Raw genomic sequence first — 14,445 nt, 5'->3', positions numbered from 1 at the left:
TCATAAATCAATAAATATTTTTTAAAAATAAATAAAAATAAAAAATAAACACCTCTTCTATACACAAAGGATAGAGAAGCAGAGGGAGAAACAAGAGAAACTTTGTATTTCACAACAGCGACAAACAGCATAAAGTAACTTGGGGTCACCATAACTGATAATGAAAAATCCATTTGATAAGACTTTAAGGCTTTGAAGAAAACCTGAAAAGGACCCAAAAATATTGAAAAATCTCCCAAGGTCTTGTAGGAGTAGGATCAACAAATATGGGAGCTACAGCAATGGCGATCTATAAATTTGATACATTACCCGTGAAAACGTAAAATAAATTTTTACAGACCTTGAGGAAACAACAATATTCAACTTTATAAAAAAAAAAAAAACCAAAAAATGTCTTTTTTTTTTTTTTTGAAAAACAGGGGAAAATACGCACAGTGATTTTTTTGGGGGGAAATGTGTGCGTGGTATTCCTGGATAATTCCTACTGGTTTGGGGCACGAATCATCTTATAGGGACCCGAAGAAAATTTAGGATTATTTCCTTTGAAAAACAGGATGAACCCACAGCCTCTCGTTTTCAGAAGCAAATACTCTTCTCCAGAGTAACATTGCTTTTGAATTTCATTCGAGGTATTTCAAAAATATTTACCTTGAATTAAGTAATTCATTAATAAACAAATATCCTTTCTCGCCGCGGTTGCCACTCCTCACGACTCAAACCATGAAAAGATAACATGATAGCATAGAGTGTCACTATTCTCCGTGTATCTGTATTTTTGTACTTGATTTTAATTTAATTTTAATTGACTCACGAAGATCTGTCTGTCTCTGCCCTCCAGGCTTGTGCTACCACACCCAGCAACTCTCTTTATTCCTTATTTTTCGATTTTTACTTTAAGAACTTCAACTTTTAGCCTGCCCATATTTTTAACACATTGTAAATCATTTTAAAACTTTTCTTGGTGCTGAAGAGATGGCTCAGAGGTTAAGAGCACGGCCTGCTCTCCCAGAGGTCCTGGGTTCGAGTCCCTGCCACCTCATGGTGGCTCACAACCATCTGTGATGGGTTCTGGCGCCCTCTGCTGGCGTGAGGGCATACACGCAGACAGAATACTGTATACATAATAAGTAAATATAAAATTAGAATATTGTATACATAATAAATAAATGTAAAAATTAGAACATTGTATACATAATAAATGAATGTAAAAATTAGAATATTGTATACATAATAAATAAATGTAAAAATTAGAACATTGTATACATAATAAATGAATGTAAAAATTAGAATATTGTATACATAATAAATAAATGTAAAAATTAGAATATTTTATACATAATTAATAAACATAAAATTAGAATATTGTATACATATTAAATAAATAAATAAATATAAGGATTACAATATTGTATACATAATAAATATAAAAATTAGAATATTGTGTGCATAACAAATATATAAATTAGAATATTGTGTGCATAATAAATATATAAATTAGAATATTGTGTGCATAATAAATAAATATGAAAATTAGAATCTTGTGTACATTCTAAATCAATATCAAAATTAGAATACTGTATACATATTAAATAAATAAATATAAAGATTACAATATTGTATACATAATAAATATAAAAATTAGAATATTGTGTGCATAACAAATATATAAATTAGAATATTGTGTGCATAATAAATATATAAATTAGAATATTGTGTGCATAATAAATAAATATGAAAATTAGAATCTGTGTACATTCTAAATCAATATCAAAATTAGAATACTGTATACATATTAAATAAATAAATATAAAGATTAGAATATTGTATACATAATAAATATAAAAATTAGAATATTGTGTGGATAATAAATATAAAATAAGAATATTGTATACATAATAAATATAAAATTAGAATATTGTATACTTAATAAATAAATATGAAAATTAGAATATTGTGTACATTTTAAATAAATATAAAAATTAGAATATTGTATACATAATAGATACATATAAATAGTAGAATATTGTATGCATAATAAATACATGTAAAAATTACAATATTGTATAGATAATAAATAAATATACAATTAGAATATTGTGTGCATAATAAATAAATATAAAATTAGAATATTGTGACCGTAATAAATAAATACAAAATTAGAATATTGTGTACAAATAGATAAATATTTTAAAAAAGAAAAGGATGGAGAAAAATTTGCCTTCCCAGTGCCTACACATATTAACGTTCAGCAAACTGGGAGATAAAAGTCGACTGCACTCCCACTGGGAACGCTCAACCGCACGAGCATGAGTCGATACGTTGTAAATGAAGCCTTGGAAATCACACGCAAGCGATTCCATAAATCTATAAAATACCATTCTACGGATTGCATTTTGCTATTTGACTCAAAAAAAAGTTTTAATATTTATTTCATAATAAAAAAAATAATAATGATGATGGAAAAAAAACACGCCAAACAGGTTTTCTTTATTTCTCACAAAACTTTATTGCCACGTGAACCCGAGTGCTAGAGTTTGTAGATTTTACTTTAGAAAGATTGTTTGAGTCAGCAAAGATATTTTTTGCCTAGATGGGGATCCCAAACAGCTCCTGAAATTAATTAATGAAATTAATTAATCCATTCACTACCCGGGTGACAGAATGGGTTTAAAGAAATTAGGGGCACAGAAGGGAAAAAATTAAGAGAGACAGGGTAGGGACGCTTAACGATTTCCAAAAAAATTCATTTAATCAAAAATTCAAATAGCGACAAAGATTTGCAGAGTCCCAGAGAGTTAACAGCAGAAGCGGAAAGGGAAATGAAGACGGTTTAGGAAAAAATTACAGAAAAAACATGTAAATAGGGTGGATCCAAATCTTCGTGGTCTTCTATTCGTATTGCTTTCCTGAATTTCTCCTACAGGAATTTTAATTTTAATAATTTTAATTTTTAATTTTAAATTTAATTTAATCCAGAGGGAAGATGCTATTTTAGAATGACTCTTCTTAAGACAAAAACCAAGTAAAAAAAAACTGGATCAGACCGGATGCACCTGGATCAAACTGGATCAAACCAGTGTAGACAGGTTCAAAACCGGATCAAGCCTGATCAGACCGGATCAAACTGGTTCAAACTGGATCAAAGAATGAAAACTCATGGAGAAAAGATCTCTGGATTAATTATGAAAGGTAAACGGAGACTTTGTCAACGAGCAGGTAGAGGCCCAGCAGGGATTATTATATTTCTATTTCAATATCGATGAAATAAAAGACTGCTAGGAGTGGGCGGGGCTAGGGGTGGTGGTGGGGACAGGGGTGGGCGGTGCTAGGAGTGGGCGTGGCTGGGGTTGGGAGCTGGCCAGGGGTGCGCAGTGCTAGGAGTTGGCCTGGCTTGGGTTTGGGGCGGGCCAGGTGTGAGGCATTGCTAGGTGTGGGCGGTGCTAGGAGTGGGCATGGCTAGGGTTGGTGGCGGGGCCAGGGGTGCGGCATTGCTAAGGGGTGGGCGGTGCTGTGATTGGGGTTTGCTTAGGGTTTGGTTTAGGCCTAAGGTTAGGGCGTGGCTAGGGGTGGGGCGGGGTGTGGGGAGCCACTCCACTACTCCGCAGGACTACATCTCCCATGATTCCACGTGACGACCATTTTGCCTGTAGTCAGCGATGATTCGGTCCAGAAGGATGTCCCTGGCCTCAAAGGCCGGGGTCCTCCCTTCCTGCCTGCCCGCTGCTATCTCCCATGATTCCCCGGGGCGTCCATTTTGACTGTAGTCAGGGATGGACTCGGTCCGGCACGATGTCCCTGGCCTCAAAGGCCGGGCTCCTTCCTTCCTGTTTGCCCGGTGCTCCGCGGGACTACATCTCCCATGATCCCCTGTGCCTGCCAATTTCCCCCACTTACAGCCCCCCCAACTGCTCTGCATCTATATTCAATCATCCGCCTATTTCATCGATGTTAATTAGATTCATATTTAAAACTAGTTAATATCATGGACGATTAATTATGTTGAATAATAAATAGATCGTTTGTATTCAATCAGTGAGGCGGGGCGGGGGAGGTGAGAGGACAGAGCTCTGTGTCCCCGCGGCGCCGCATCTGCTTCCCACCTGGAAAATTAGAATATTGTACACATAATAAATAAATAAATATAAAAATTAGGATATTGTGTACATCATAAATCAATAAATATTTTTTAAAAATAAATAAAAATAAAAAATAAACACCTCTTCTATACACAAAGGATAGAGAAGCAGAGGGAGAAACAAGAGAAACTTTGTATTTCACAACAGCGACAAACAGCATAAAGTAACTTGGGGTCACCATAACTGATAATGAAAAATCCATTTGATAAGACTTTAAGGCTTTGAAGAAAACCTGAAAAGGACCCAAAAATATTGAAAAATCTCCCAAGGTCTTGTAGGAGTAGGATCAACAAATATGGGAGCTACAGCAATGGCGATCTATAAATTTGATACATTACCCGTGAAAACGTAAAATAAATTTTTACAGACCTTGAGGAAACAACAATATTCAACTTTATAAAAAAAAAAAACCAAAAAATGTCTTTTTTTTTTTTTGAAAAACAGGGGAAAATACGCACAGTGATTTTTTTGGGGGGAAATGTGTGCGTGGTATTCCTGGATAATTCCTACTGGTTTGGGGCACGAATCATCTTATAGGGACCCGAAGAAAATTTAGGATTATTTCCTTTGAAAAACAGGATGAACCCACAGCCTCTCGTTTTCAGAAGCAAATACTCTTCTCCAGAGTAACATTGCTTTTGAATTTCATTCGAGGTATTTCAAAAATATTTACCTTGAATTAAGTAATTCATTAATAAACAAATATCCTTTCTCGCCGCGGTTGCCACTCCTCACGACTCAAACCATGAAAAGATAACATGATAGCATAGAGTGTCACTATTCTCCGTGTATCTGTATTTTTGTACTTGATTTTAATTTAATTTTAATTGACTCACGAAGATCTGTCTGTCTCTGCCCTCCAGGCTTGTGCTACCACACCCAGCAACTCTCTTTATTCCTTATTTTTCGATTTTTACTTTAAGAACTTCAACTTTTAGCCTGCCCATATTTTTAACACATTGTAAATCATTTTAAAACTTTTCTTGGTGCTGAAGAGATGGCTCAGAGGTTAAGAGCACGGCCTGCTCTCCCAGAGGTCCTGGGTTCGAGTCCCTGCCACCTCATGGTGGCTCACAACCATCTGTGATGGGTTCTGGCGCCCTCTGCTGGCGTGAGGGCATACACACAGACAGAATACTGTATACATAATAAGTAAATATAAAATTAGAATATTGTATACATAATAAATAAATGTAAAAATTAGAACATTCTATACATAATAAATGAATGTAAAAATTAGAATATTGTATACATAATAAATAAATGTAAAATTAGAATATTTTATACATAATTAATAAACATAAAATTAGAATATTGTATACATATTAAATAAATAAATAAATAAATATAAAGATTACAATATTGTATACATAATAAATATAAAAATTAGAATATTGTGTGCATAACAAATATATAAATTAGAATATTGTGTGCATAATAAATATATAAATTAGAATATTGTGTGCATAATAAATAAATATGAAAATTAGAATCTTGTGTACATTCTAAATCAATATCAAAATTAGAATACTGTATACATATTAAATAAATAAATATAAAGATTACAATATTGTATACATAATAAATATAAAAATTAGAATATTGTGTGCATAACAAATATATAAATTAGAATATTGTGTGCATAATAAATATATAAATTAGAATATTGTGTGCATAATAAATAAATATGAAAATTAGAATCTGTGTACATTCTAAATCAATATCAAAATTAGAATACTGTATACATATTAAATAAATAAATATAAAGATTACAATATTGTATACATAATAAATATAAAAATTAGAATATTGTGTGCATAATAAATATAAAATAAGAATATTGTATACATAATAAATATAAAATTAGAATATTGTATACTTAATAAATAAATATGAAAATTAGAATATTGTGTACATTTTAAATAAATATAAAAATTAGAATATTGTATACATAATAGATACATATAAATAGTAGAATATTGTATGCATAATAAATACATGTAAAAATTACAATATTGTATAGATAATAAATAAATATACAATTAGAATATTGTGTGCATAATAAATAAATATAAAATTAGAATATTGTGACCGTAATAAATAAATACAAAATTAGAATATTGTGTACAAATAGATAAATATTTTAAAAAAGAAAAGGATGGAGAAAAATTTGCCTTCCCAGTGCCTACACATATTAACGCTCAGCAAACTGGGAGATAAAAGTCGACTGCACTCCCACTGGGAACGCTCAACCGCACGAGCATGAGTCGATACGTTGTAAATGAAGCCTTGGAAATCACACGCAAGCGATTCCATAAATCTATAAAATACCATTCTACGGATTGCATTTTGCTATTTGACTCAAAAAAAGTTTTAATATTTATTTCATAATAAAAAAAATAATAATGATGATGGAAAAAAAACACGCCAAACAGGTTTTCTTTATTTCTCACAAAACTTTATTGCCACATGAACCCGAGTGCTAGAGTTTGTAGATTTTACTTTAGAAAGATTGTTTGAGTCAGCAAAGATATTTTTTGCCTAGATGGGGATCCCAAACAGCTCCTGAAATTAATTAATGAAATTAATTAATCCATTCACTACCCGGGTGACAGAATGGGTTTAAAGAAATTAGGGGCACAGAAGGGAAAAAATTAAGAGAGACAGGGTAGGGACGCTTAACGATTTCCAAAAAAATTCATTTAATCAAAAATTCAAATAGCGACAAAGATTTGCAGAGTCCCAGAGAGTTAACAGCAGAAGCGGAAAGGGAAATGAAGACGGTTTAGGAAAAAATTACAGAAAAAACATGTAAATAGGGTGGATCCAAATCTTCGTGGTCTTCTATTCGTATTGCTTTCCTGAATTTCTCCTACAGGAATTTTAATTTTAATAATTTTAATTTTTAATTTTTAATTTAATTTAATCCAGAGGGAAGATGCTATTTTAGAATGACTCTTCTTAAGACAAAAACCAAGTAAAAAAAAACTGGATCAGACCGGATGCACCTGGATCAAACTGGATCAAACCAGTGTAGACAGGTTCAAAACCGGATCAAGCCTGATCAGACCGGATCAAACTGGTTCAAACTGGATCAAAGAATGAAAACTCATGGAGAAAAGATCTCTGGATTAATTATGAAAGGTAAACGGAGACTTTGTCAACGAGCAGGTAGAGGCCCAGCAGGGATTATTATATTTCTATTTCAATATCGATGAAATAAAAGACTGCTAGGAGTGGGCGGGGCTAGGGGTGGTGGTGGGGACAGGGGTGGGCGGTGCTAGGAGTGGGCGTGGCTGGGGTTGGGAGCTGGCCAGGGGTGCGCAGTGCTAGGAGTTGGCCTGGCTTGGGTTTGGGGCGGGCCAGGTGTGAGGCATTGCTAGGTGTGGGCGGTGCTAGGAGTGGGCATGGCTAGGGTTGGTGGCGGGGCCAGGGGTGCGGCATTGCTAAGGGGTGGGCGGTGCTGTGATTGGGGCTTGCTTAGGGTTTGGGTTAGGCCTAAGGTTAGGGCGTGGCTAGGGGTGGGGCGGGGTGTGGGGAGCCACTCCACTACTCCGCAGGACTACATCTCCCATGATTCCACGTGACGACCATTTTGCCTGTAGTCAGCGATGATTCGGTCCAGAAGGATGTCCCTGGCCTCAAAGGCCGGGGTCCTCCCTTCCTGCCTGCCCGCTGCTATCTCCCATGATTCCCCGGGGCGTCCATTTTGACTGTAGTCAGGGATGGACTCGGTCCGGCACGATGTCCCTGGCCTCAAAGGCCGGGCTCCTTCCTTCCTGTTTGCCCGGTGCTCCGCGGGACTACATCTCCCATGATCCCCTGTGCCTTCCAATTTCCCCCACTTACAGCCCCCCCAACTGCTCTGCATCTATATTCAATCATCCGCCTATTTCATCGATGTTAATTAGATTCATATTTAAAACTAGTTAATATCATGGACGATTAATTATGTTGAATAATAAATAGATCGTTTGTATTCAATCAGTGAGGCGGGGCGGGGGAGAGGAGAGGACAGAGCTCTGTGTCCCCGCGGCGCCGCATCTGCTTCCCACCTGGAAAATTAGAATATTGTACACATAATAAATAAATAAATATAAAAATTAGGATATTGTGTACATCATAAATCAATAAATATTTTTTAAAAATAAATAAAAATAAAAAATAAACACCTCTTCTATACACAAAGGATAGAGAAGCAGAGGGAGAAACAAGAGAAACTTTGTATTTCACAACAGCGACAAACAGCATAAAGTAACTTGGGGTCACCATAACTGATAATGAAAAATCCATTTGATAAGACTTTAAGGCTTTGAAGAAAACCTGAAAAGGACCCAAAAATATTGAAAAATCTCCCAAAGTCTTGTAGGAGTAGGATCAACAAATATGGGAGCTACAGCAATGGCGATCTATAAATTTGATACATTACCCGTGAAAACGTAAAATAAATTTTTACAGACCTTGAGGAAACAACAATATTCAACTTTATAAAAAAAAAAAAAAACCAAAAAATGTCTTTTTTTTTTTTTTTGAAAAACAGGGGAAAATACGCACAGTGATTTTTTTGGGGGGAAATGTGTGCGTGGTATTCCTGGATAATTCCTACTGGTTTGGGGCACGAATCATCTTATAGGGACCCGAAGAAAATTTAGGATTATTTCCTTTGAAAAACAGGATGAACCCACAGCCTCTCGTTTTCAGAAGCAAATACTCTTCTCCAGAGTAACATTGCTTTTGAATTTCATTCGAGGTATTTCAAAAATATTTACCTTGAATTAAGTAATTCATTAATAAACAAATATCCTTTCTCGCCGCGGTTGCCACTCCTCACGACTCAAACCATGAAAAGATAACATGATAGCATAGAGTGTCACTATTCTCCGTGTATCTGTATTTTTGTACTTGATTTTAATTTAATTTTAATTGACTCACGAAGATCTGTCTGTCTCTGCCCTCCAGGCTTGTGCTACCACACCCAGCAACTCTCTTTATTCCTTATTTTTCGATTTTTACTTTAAGAACTTCAACTTTTAGCCTGCCCATATTTTTAACACATTGTAAATCATTTTAAAACTTTTCTTGGTGCTGAAGAGATGGCTCAGAGGTTAAGAGCACGGCCTGCTCTCCCAGAGGTCCTGGGTTCGAGTCCCTGCCACCTCATGGTGGCTCACAACCATCTGTGATGGGTTCTGGCGCACTCTGCTGGCGTGAGGGCATACACGCAGACAGAATACTGTATACATAATAAGTAAATATAAAATTAGAATATTGTATACATAATAAATAAATGTAAAAATTAGAACATTGTATAAATAATAAATGAATGTAAAAATTAGAATATTGTATACATAATAAATAAATGTAAAAATTAGAATATTTTATACATAATTAATAAACATAAAATTAGAATATTGTATACATATTAAATAAATAAATAAATAAATATAAAGATTACAATATTGTATACATAATAAATATAAAATTAGAATATTGTGTGCATAACAAATATATAAATTAGAATATTGTGTGCATAATAAATATATAAATTAGAATATTGTGTGCATAATAAATAAATATGAAAATTAGAATCTTGTGTACATTCTAAATCAATATCAAAATTAGAATACTGTATACATATTAAATAAATAAATATAAAGATTACAATATTGTATACATAATAAATATAAAAATTAGAATATTGTGTGCATAACAAATATATAAATTAGAATATTGTGTGCATAATAAATATATAAATTAGAATATTGTGTGCATAATAAATAAATATGAAAATTAGAATTTGTGTACATTCTAAATCAATATCAAAATTAGAATACTGTATACATATTAAATAAATAAATATAAAGATTACAATATTGTATACATAATAAATATAAAAATTAGAATATTGTGTGCATAATAAATATAAAATAAGAATATTGTATACATAATAAATATAAAATTAGAATATTGTATACTTAATAAATAAATATGAAAATTAGAATATTGTGTACATTTTAAATAAATATAAAAATTAGAATATTGTATACATAATAGATACATATAAATAGTAGAATATTGTATGCATAATAAATACATGTAAAAATTACAATATTGTATAGATAATAAATAAATATACAATTAGAATATTGTGTGCATAATAAATAAATATAAAATTAGAATATTGTGACCGTAATAAATAAATACAAAATTAGAATATTGTGTACAAATAGATAAATATTTTAAAAAAGAAAAGGATGGAGAAAAATTTGCCTTCCCAGTGCCTACACATATTAACGCTCAGCAAACTGGGAGATAAAAGTCGACTGCACTCCCACTGGGAACGCTCAACCGCACGAGCATGAGTCGATACGTTGTAAATGAAGCCTTGGAAATCACACGCAAGCGATTCCATAAATCTATAAAATACCATTCTACGGATTGCATTTTGCTATTTGACTCAAAAAAAAGTTTTAATATTTATTTCATAATAAAAAAAATAATAATGATGATGGAAAAAAAACACGCCAAACAGGTTTTCTTTATTTCTCACAAAACTTTATTGCCACGTGAACCCGAGTGCTAGAGTTTGTAGATTTTACTTTAGAAAGATTGTTTGAGTCAGCAAAGATATTTTTTGCCTAGATGGGGATCCCAAACAGCTCCTGAAATTAATTAATGAAATTAATTAATCCATTCACTACCCGGGTGACAGAATGGGTTTAAAGAAATTAGGGGCACAGAAGGGAAAAAATTAAGAGAGACAGGGTAGGGACGCTTAACGATTTCCAAAAAAATTCATTTAATCAAAAATTCAAATAGCGACAAAGATTTGCAGAGTCCCAGAGAGTTAACAGCAGAAGCGGAAAGGGAAATGAAGACGGTTTAGGAAAAAATTACAGAAAAAACATGTAAATAGGGTGGATCCAAATCTTCGTGGTCTTCTATTCGTATTGCTTTCCTGAATTTCTCCTACAGGAATTTTAATTTTAATAATTTTAATTTTTAATTTTAAATTTAATTTAATCCAGAGGGAAGATGCTATTTTAGAATGACTCTTCTTAAGACAAAAACCAAGTAAAAAAAAACTGGATCAGACCGGATGCACCTGGATCAAACTGGATCAAACCAGTGTAGACAGGTTCAAAACCGGATCAAGCCTGATCAGACCGGATCAAACTGGTTCAAACTGGATCAAAGAATGAAAACTCATGGAGAAAAGATCTCTGGATTAATTATGAAAGGTAAACGGAGACTTTGTCAACGAGCAGGTAGAGGCCCAGCAGGGATTATTATATTTCTATTTCAATATCGATGAAATAAAAGACTGCTAGGAGTGGGCGGGGCTAGGGGTGGTGGTGGGGACAGGGGTGGGCGGTGCTAGGAGTGGGCGTGGCTGGGGTTGGGAGCTGGCCAGGGGTGCGCAGTGCTAGGAGTTGGCCTGGCTTGGGTTTGGGGCGGGCCAGGTGTGAGGCATTGCTAGGTGTGGGCGGTGCTAGGAGTGGGCATGGCTAGGGTTGGTGGCGGGGCCAGGGGTGCGGCATTGCTAAGGGGTGGGCGGTGCTGTGATTGGGGCTTGCTTAGGGTTTGGGTTAGGCCTAAGGTTAGGGCGTGGCTAGGGGTGGGGCGGGGTGTGGGGAGCCACTCCACTACTCCGCAGGACTACATCTCCCATGATTCCTCGTGACGACGATGTTGCCTGTAGTCAGCGATGGACTCGGTCCAGCAGGATGTCCCTGGCCTCAAAGGCTGGGCTCCTTCCTTCCTGCCTGCCCGCTGCTGTCTCCCATGATTCCCCGGCGCATCCATTTTGACTTAGTTAGGGATGGACTCGGTCCAGAAGGATGTCCCTGGCCTCAAAGGCCGGGGTCCTCCCTTCCTGCCTGCCCACTGCTGTCTCCCATGATTCCCCGGGGCGTCCATTTTGACTGTAGTCAGGGATGGACTCGGTCCGGCACGATGTCCCTGGCCTCAAAGGCCGGGCTCCTTCCTTCCTGTTTGCCCGGTGCTCCGCGGGACTACATCTCCCATGATCCCCTGTGCCTGCCAATTTCCCCCACTTACAGCCCCCCCAACTGCTCTGCATCTATATTCAATCATCCGCCTATTTCATCGATGTTAATTAGATTCATATTTAAAACTAGTTAATATCATGGACGATTAATTATGTTGAATAATAAATAGATCGTTTGTATTCAATCAGTGAGGCGGGGCGGGGGAGGGGAGAGGACAGAGCTCTGTGTCCCCGCGGCGCCGCATCTGCTTCCCACCTGGAAAATTAGAATATTGTACACATAATAAATAAATAAATATAAAAATTAGGATATTGTGTACATCATAAATCAATAAATATTTTTTAAAAATAAATAAAAATAAAAAATAAACACCTCTTCTATACACAAAGGATAGAGAAGCAGAGGGAGAAACAAGAGAAACTTTGTATTTCACAACAGCGACAAACAGCATAAAGTAACTTGGGGTCACCATAACTGATAATGAAAAATCCATTTGATAAGACTTTAAGGCTTTGAAGAAAACCTGAAAAGGACCCAAAAATATTGAAAAATCTCCCAAAGTCTTGTAGGAGTAGGATCAACAAATATGGGAGCTACAGCAATGGCGATCTATAAATTTGATACATTACCCGTGAAAACGTAAAATAAATTTTTACAGACCTTGAGGAAACAACAATATTCAACTTTATAAAAAAAAAAAAAAACCAAAAAATGTCTTTTTTTTTTTTTTTGAAAAACAGGGGAAAATACGCACAGTGATTTTTTTGGGGGGAAATGTGTGCGTGGTATTCCTGGATAATTCCTACTGGTTTGGGGCACGAATCATGTTATAGGGACCCGAAGAAAATTTAGGATTATTTCCTTTGAAAAACAGGATGAACCCACAGCCTCTCGTTTTCAGAAGCAAATACTCTTCTCCAGAGTAACATTGCTTTTGAATTTCATTCGAGGTATTTCAAAAATATTTACCTTGAATTAAGTAATTCATTAATAAACAAATATCCTTTCTCGCCGCGGTTGCCACTCCTCACGACTCAAACCATGAAAAGATAACATGATAGCATAGAGTGTCACTATTCTCCGTGTATCTGTATTTTTGTACTTGATTTTAATTTAATTTTAATTGACTCACGAAGATCTGTCTGTCTCTGCCCTCCAGGCTTGTGCTACCACACCCAGCAACTCTCTTTATTCCTTATTTTTCGATTTTTACTTTAAGAACTTCAACTTTTAGCCTGCCCATATTTTTAACACATTGTAAATCATTTTAAAACTTTTCTTGGTGCTGAAGAGATGGCTCAGAGGTTAAGAGCACGGCCTGCTCTCCCAGAGGTCCTGGGTTCGAGTCCCTGCCACCTCATGGTGGCTCACAACCATCTGTGATGGGTTCTGGCGCCCTCTGCTGGCGTGAGGGCATACACGCAGACAGAATACTGTATACATAATAAGTAAATATAAAATTAGAATATTGTATACATAATAAATAAATGTAAAAATTAGAACATTGTATACATAATAAATGAATGTAAAAATTAGAATATTGTATACATAATAAATAAATGTAAAAATTAGAATATTTTATACATAATTAATAAACATAAAATTAGAATATTGTATACATATTAAATAAATAAATATAAAGATTACAATATTGTATACATAATAAATATAAAATTAGAATATTGTGTGCATAACAAATATATAAATTAGAATATTGTGTGCATAATAAATATATAAATTAGAATATTGTGTGCATAATAAATAAATATGAAAATTAGAATCTTGTGTACATTCTAAATCAATATCAAAATTAGAATACTGTATACATATTAAATAAATAAATATAAAGATTACAATATTGTATACATAATAAATATAAAAATTAGAATATTGTGTGCATAACAAATATATAAATTAGAATATTGTGTGCATAATAAATATATAAATTAGAATATTGTGTGCATAATAAATAAATATGAAAATTAGAATCTGTGTACATTCTAAATCAATATCAAAATTAGAATACTGTATACATATTAAATAAATAAATATAAAGATTAGAATATTGTATACATAATAAATATAAAAATTAGAATATTGTGTGCATAATAAATATAAAATAAGAATATTGTATACATAATAAATATAAAATTAGAATATTGTATACTTAATAAATAAATATGAAAATTAGAATATTGTGTACATTTTAAATAAATATAAAAATTAGAATATTGTATACATAATAGATACATATAAATAGTAGAATATTGTATGCATAATAAATACATGTAAAAATT

The sequence above is a fragment of the Microtus pennsylvanicus genome, chromosome 17, assembly GCF_037038515.1.
Source record: "Microtus pennsylvanicus isolate mMicPen1 chromosome 17, mMicPen1.hap1, whole genome shotgun sequence".
Lineage (NCBI taxonomy): Eukaryota > Metazoa > Chordata > Mammalia > Rodentia > Cricetidae > Microtus > Microtus pennsylvanicus.
Note: the sequence above shows the minus strand (reverse complement) of the source record.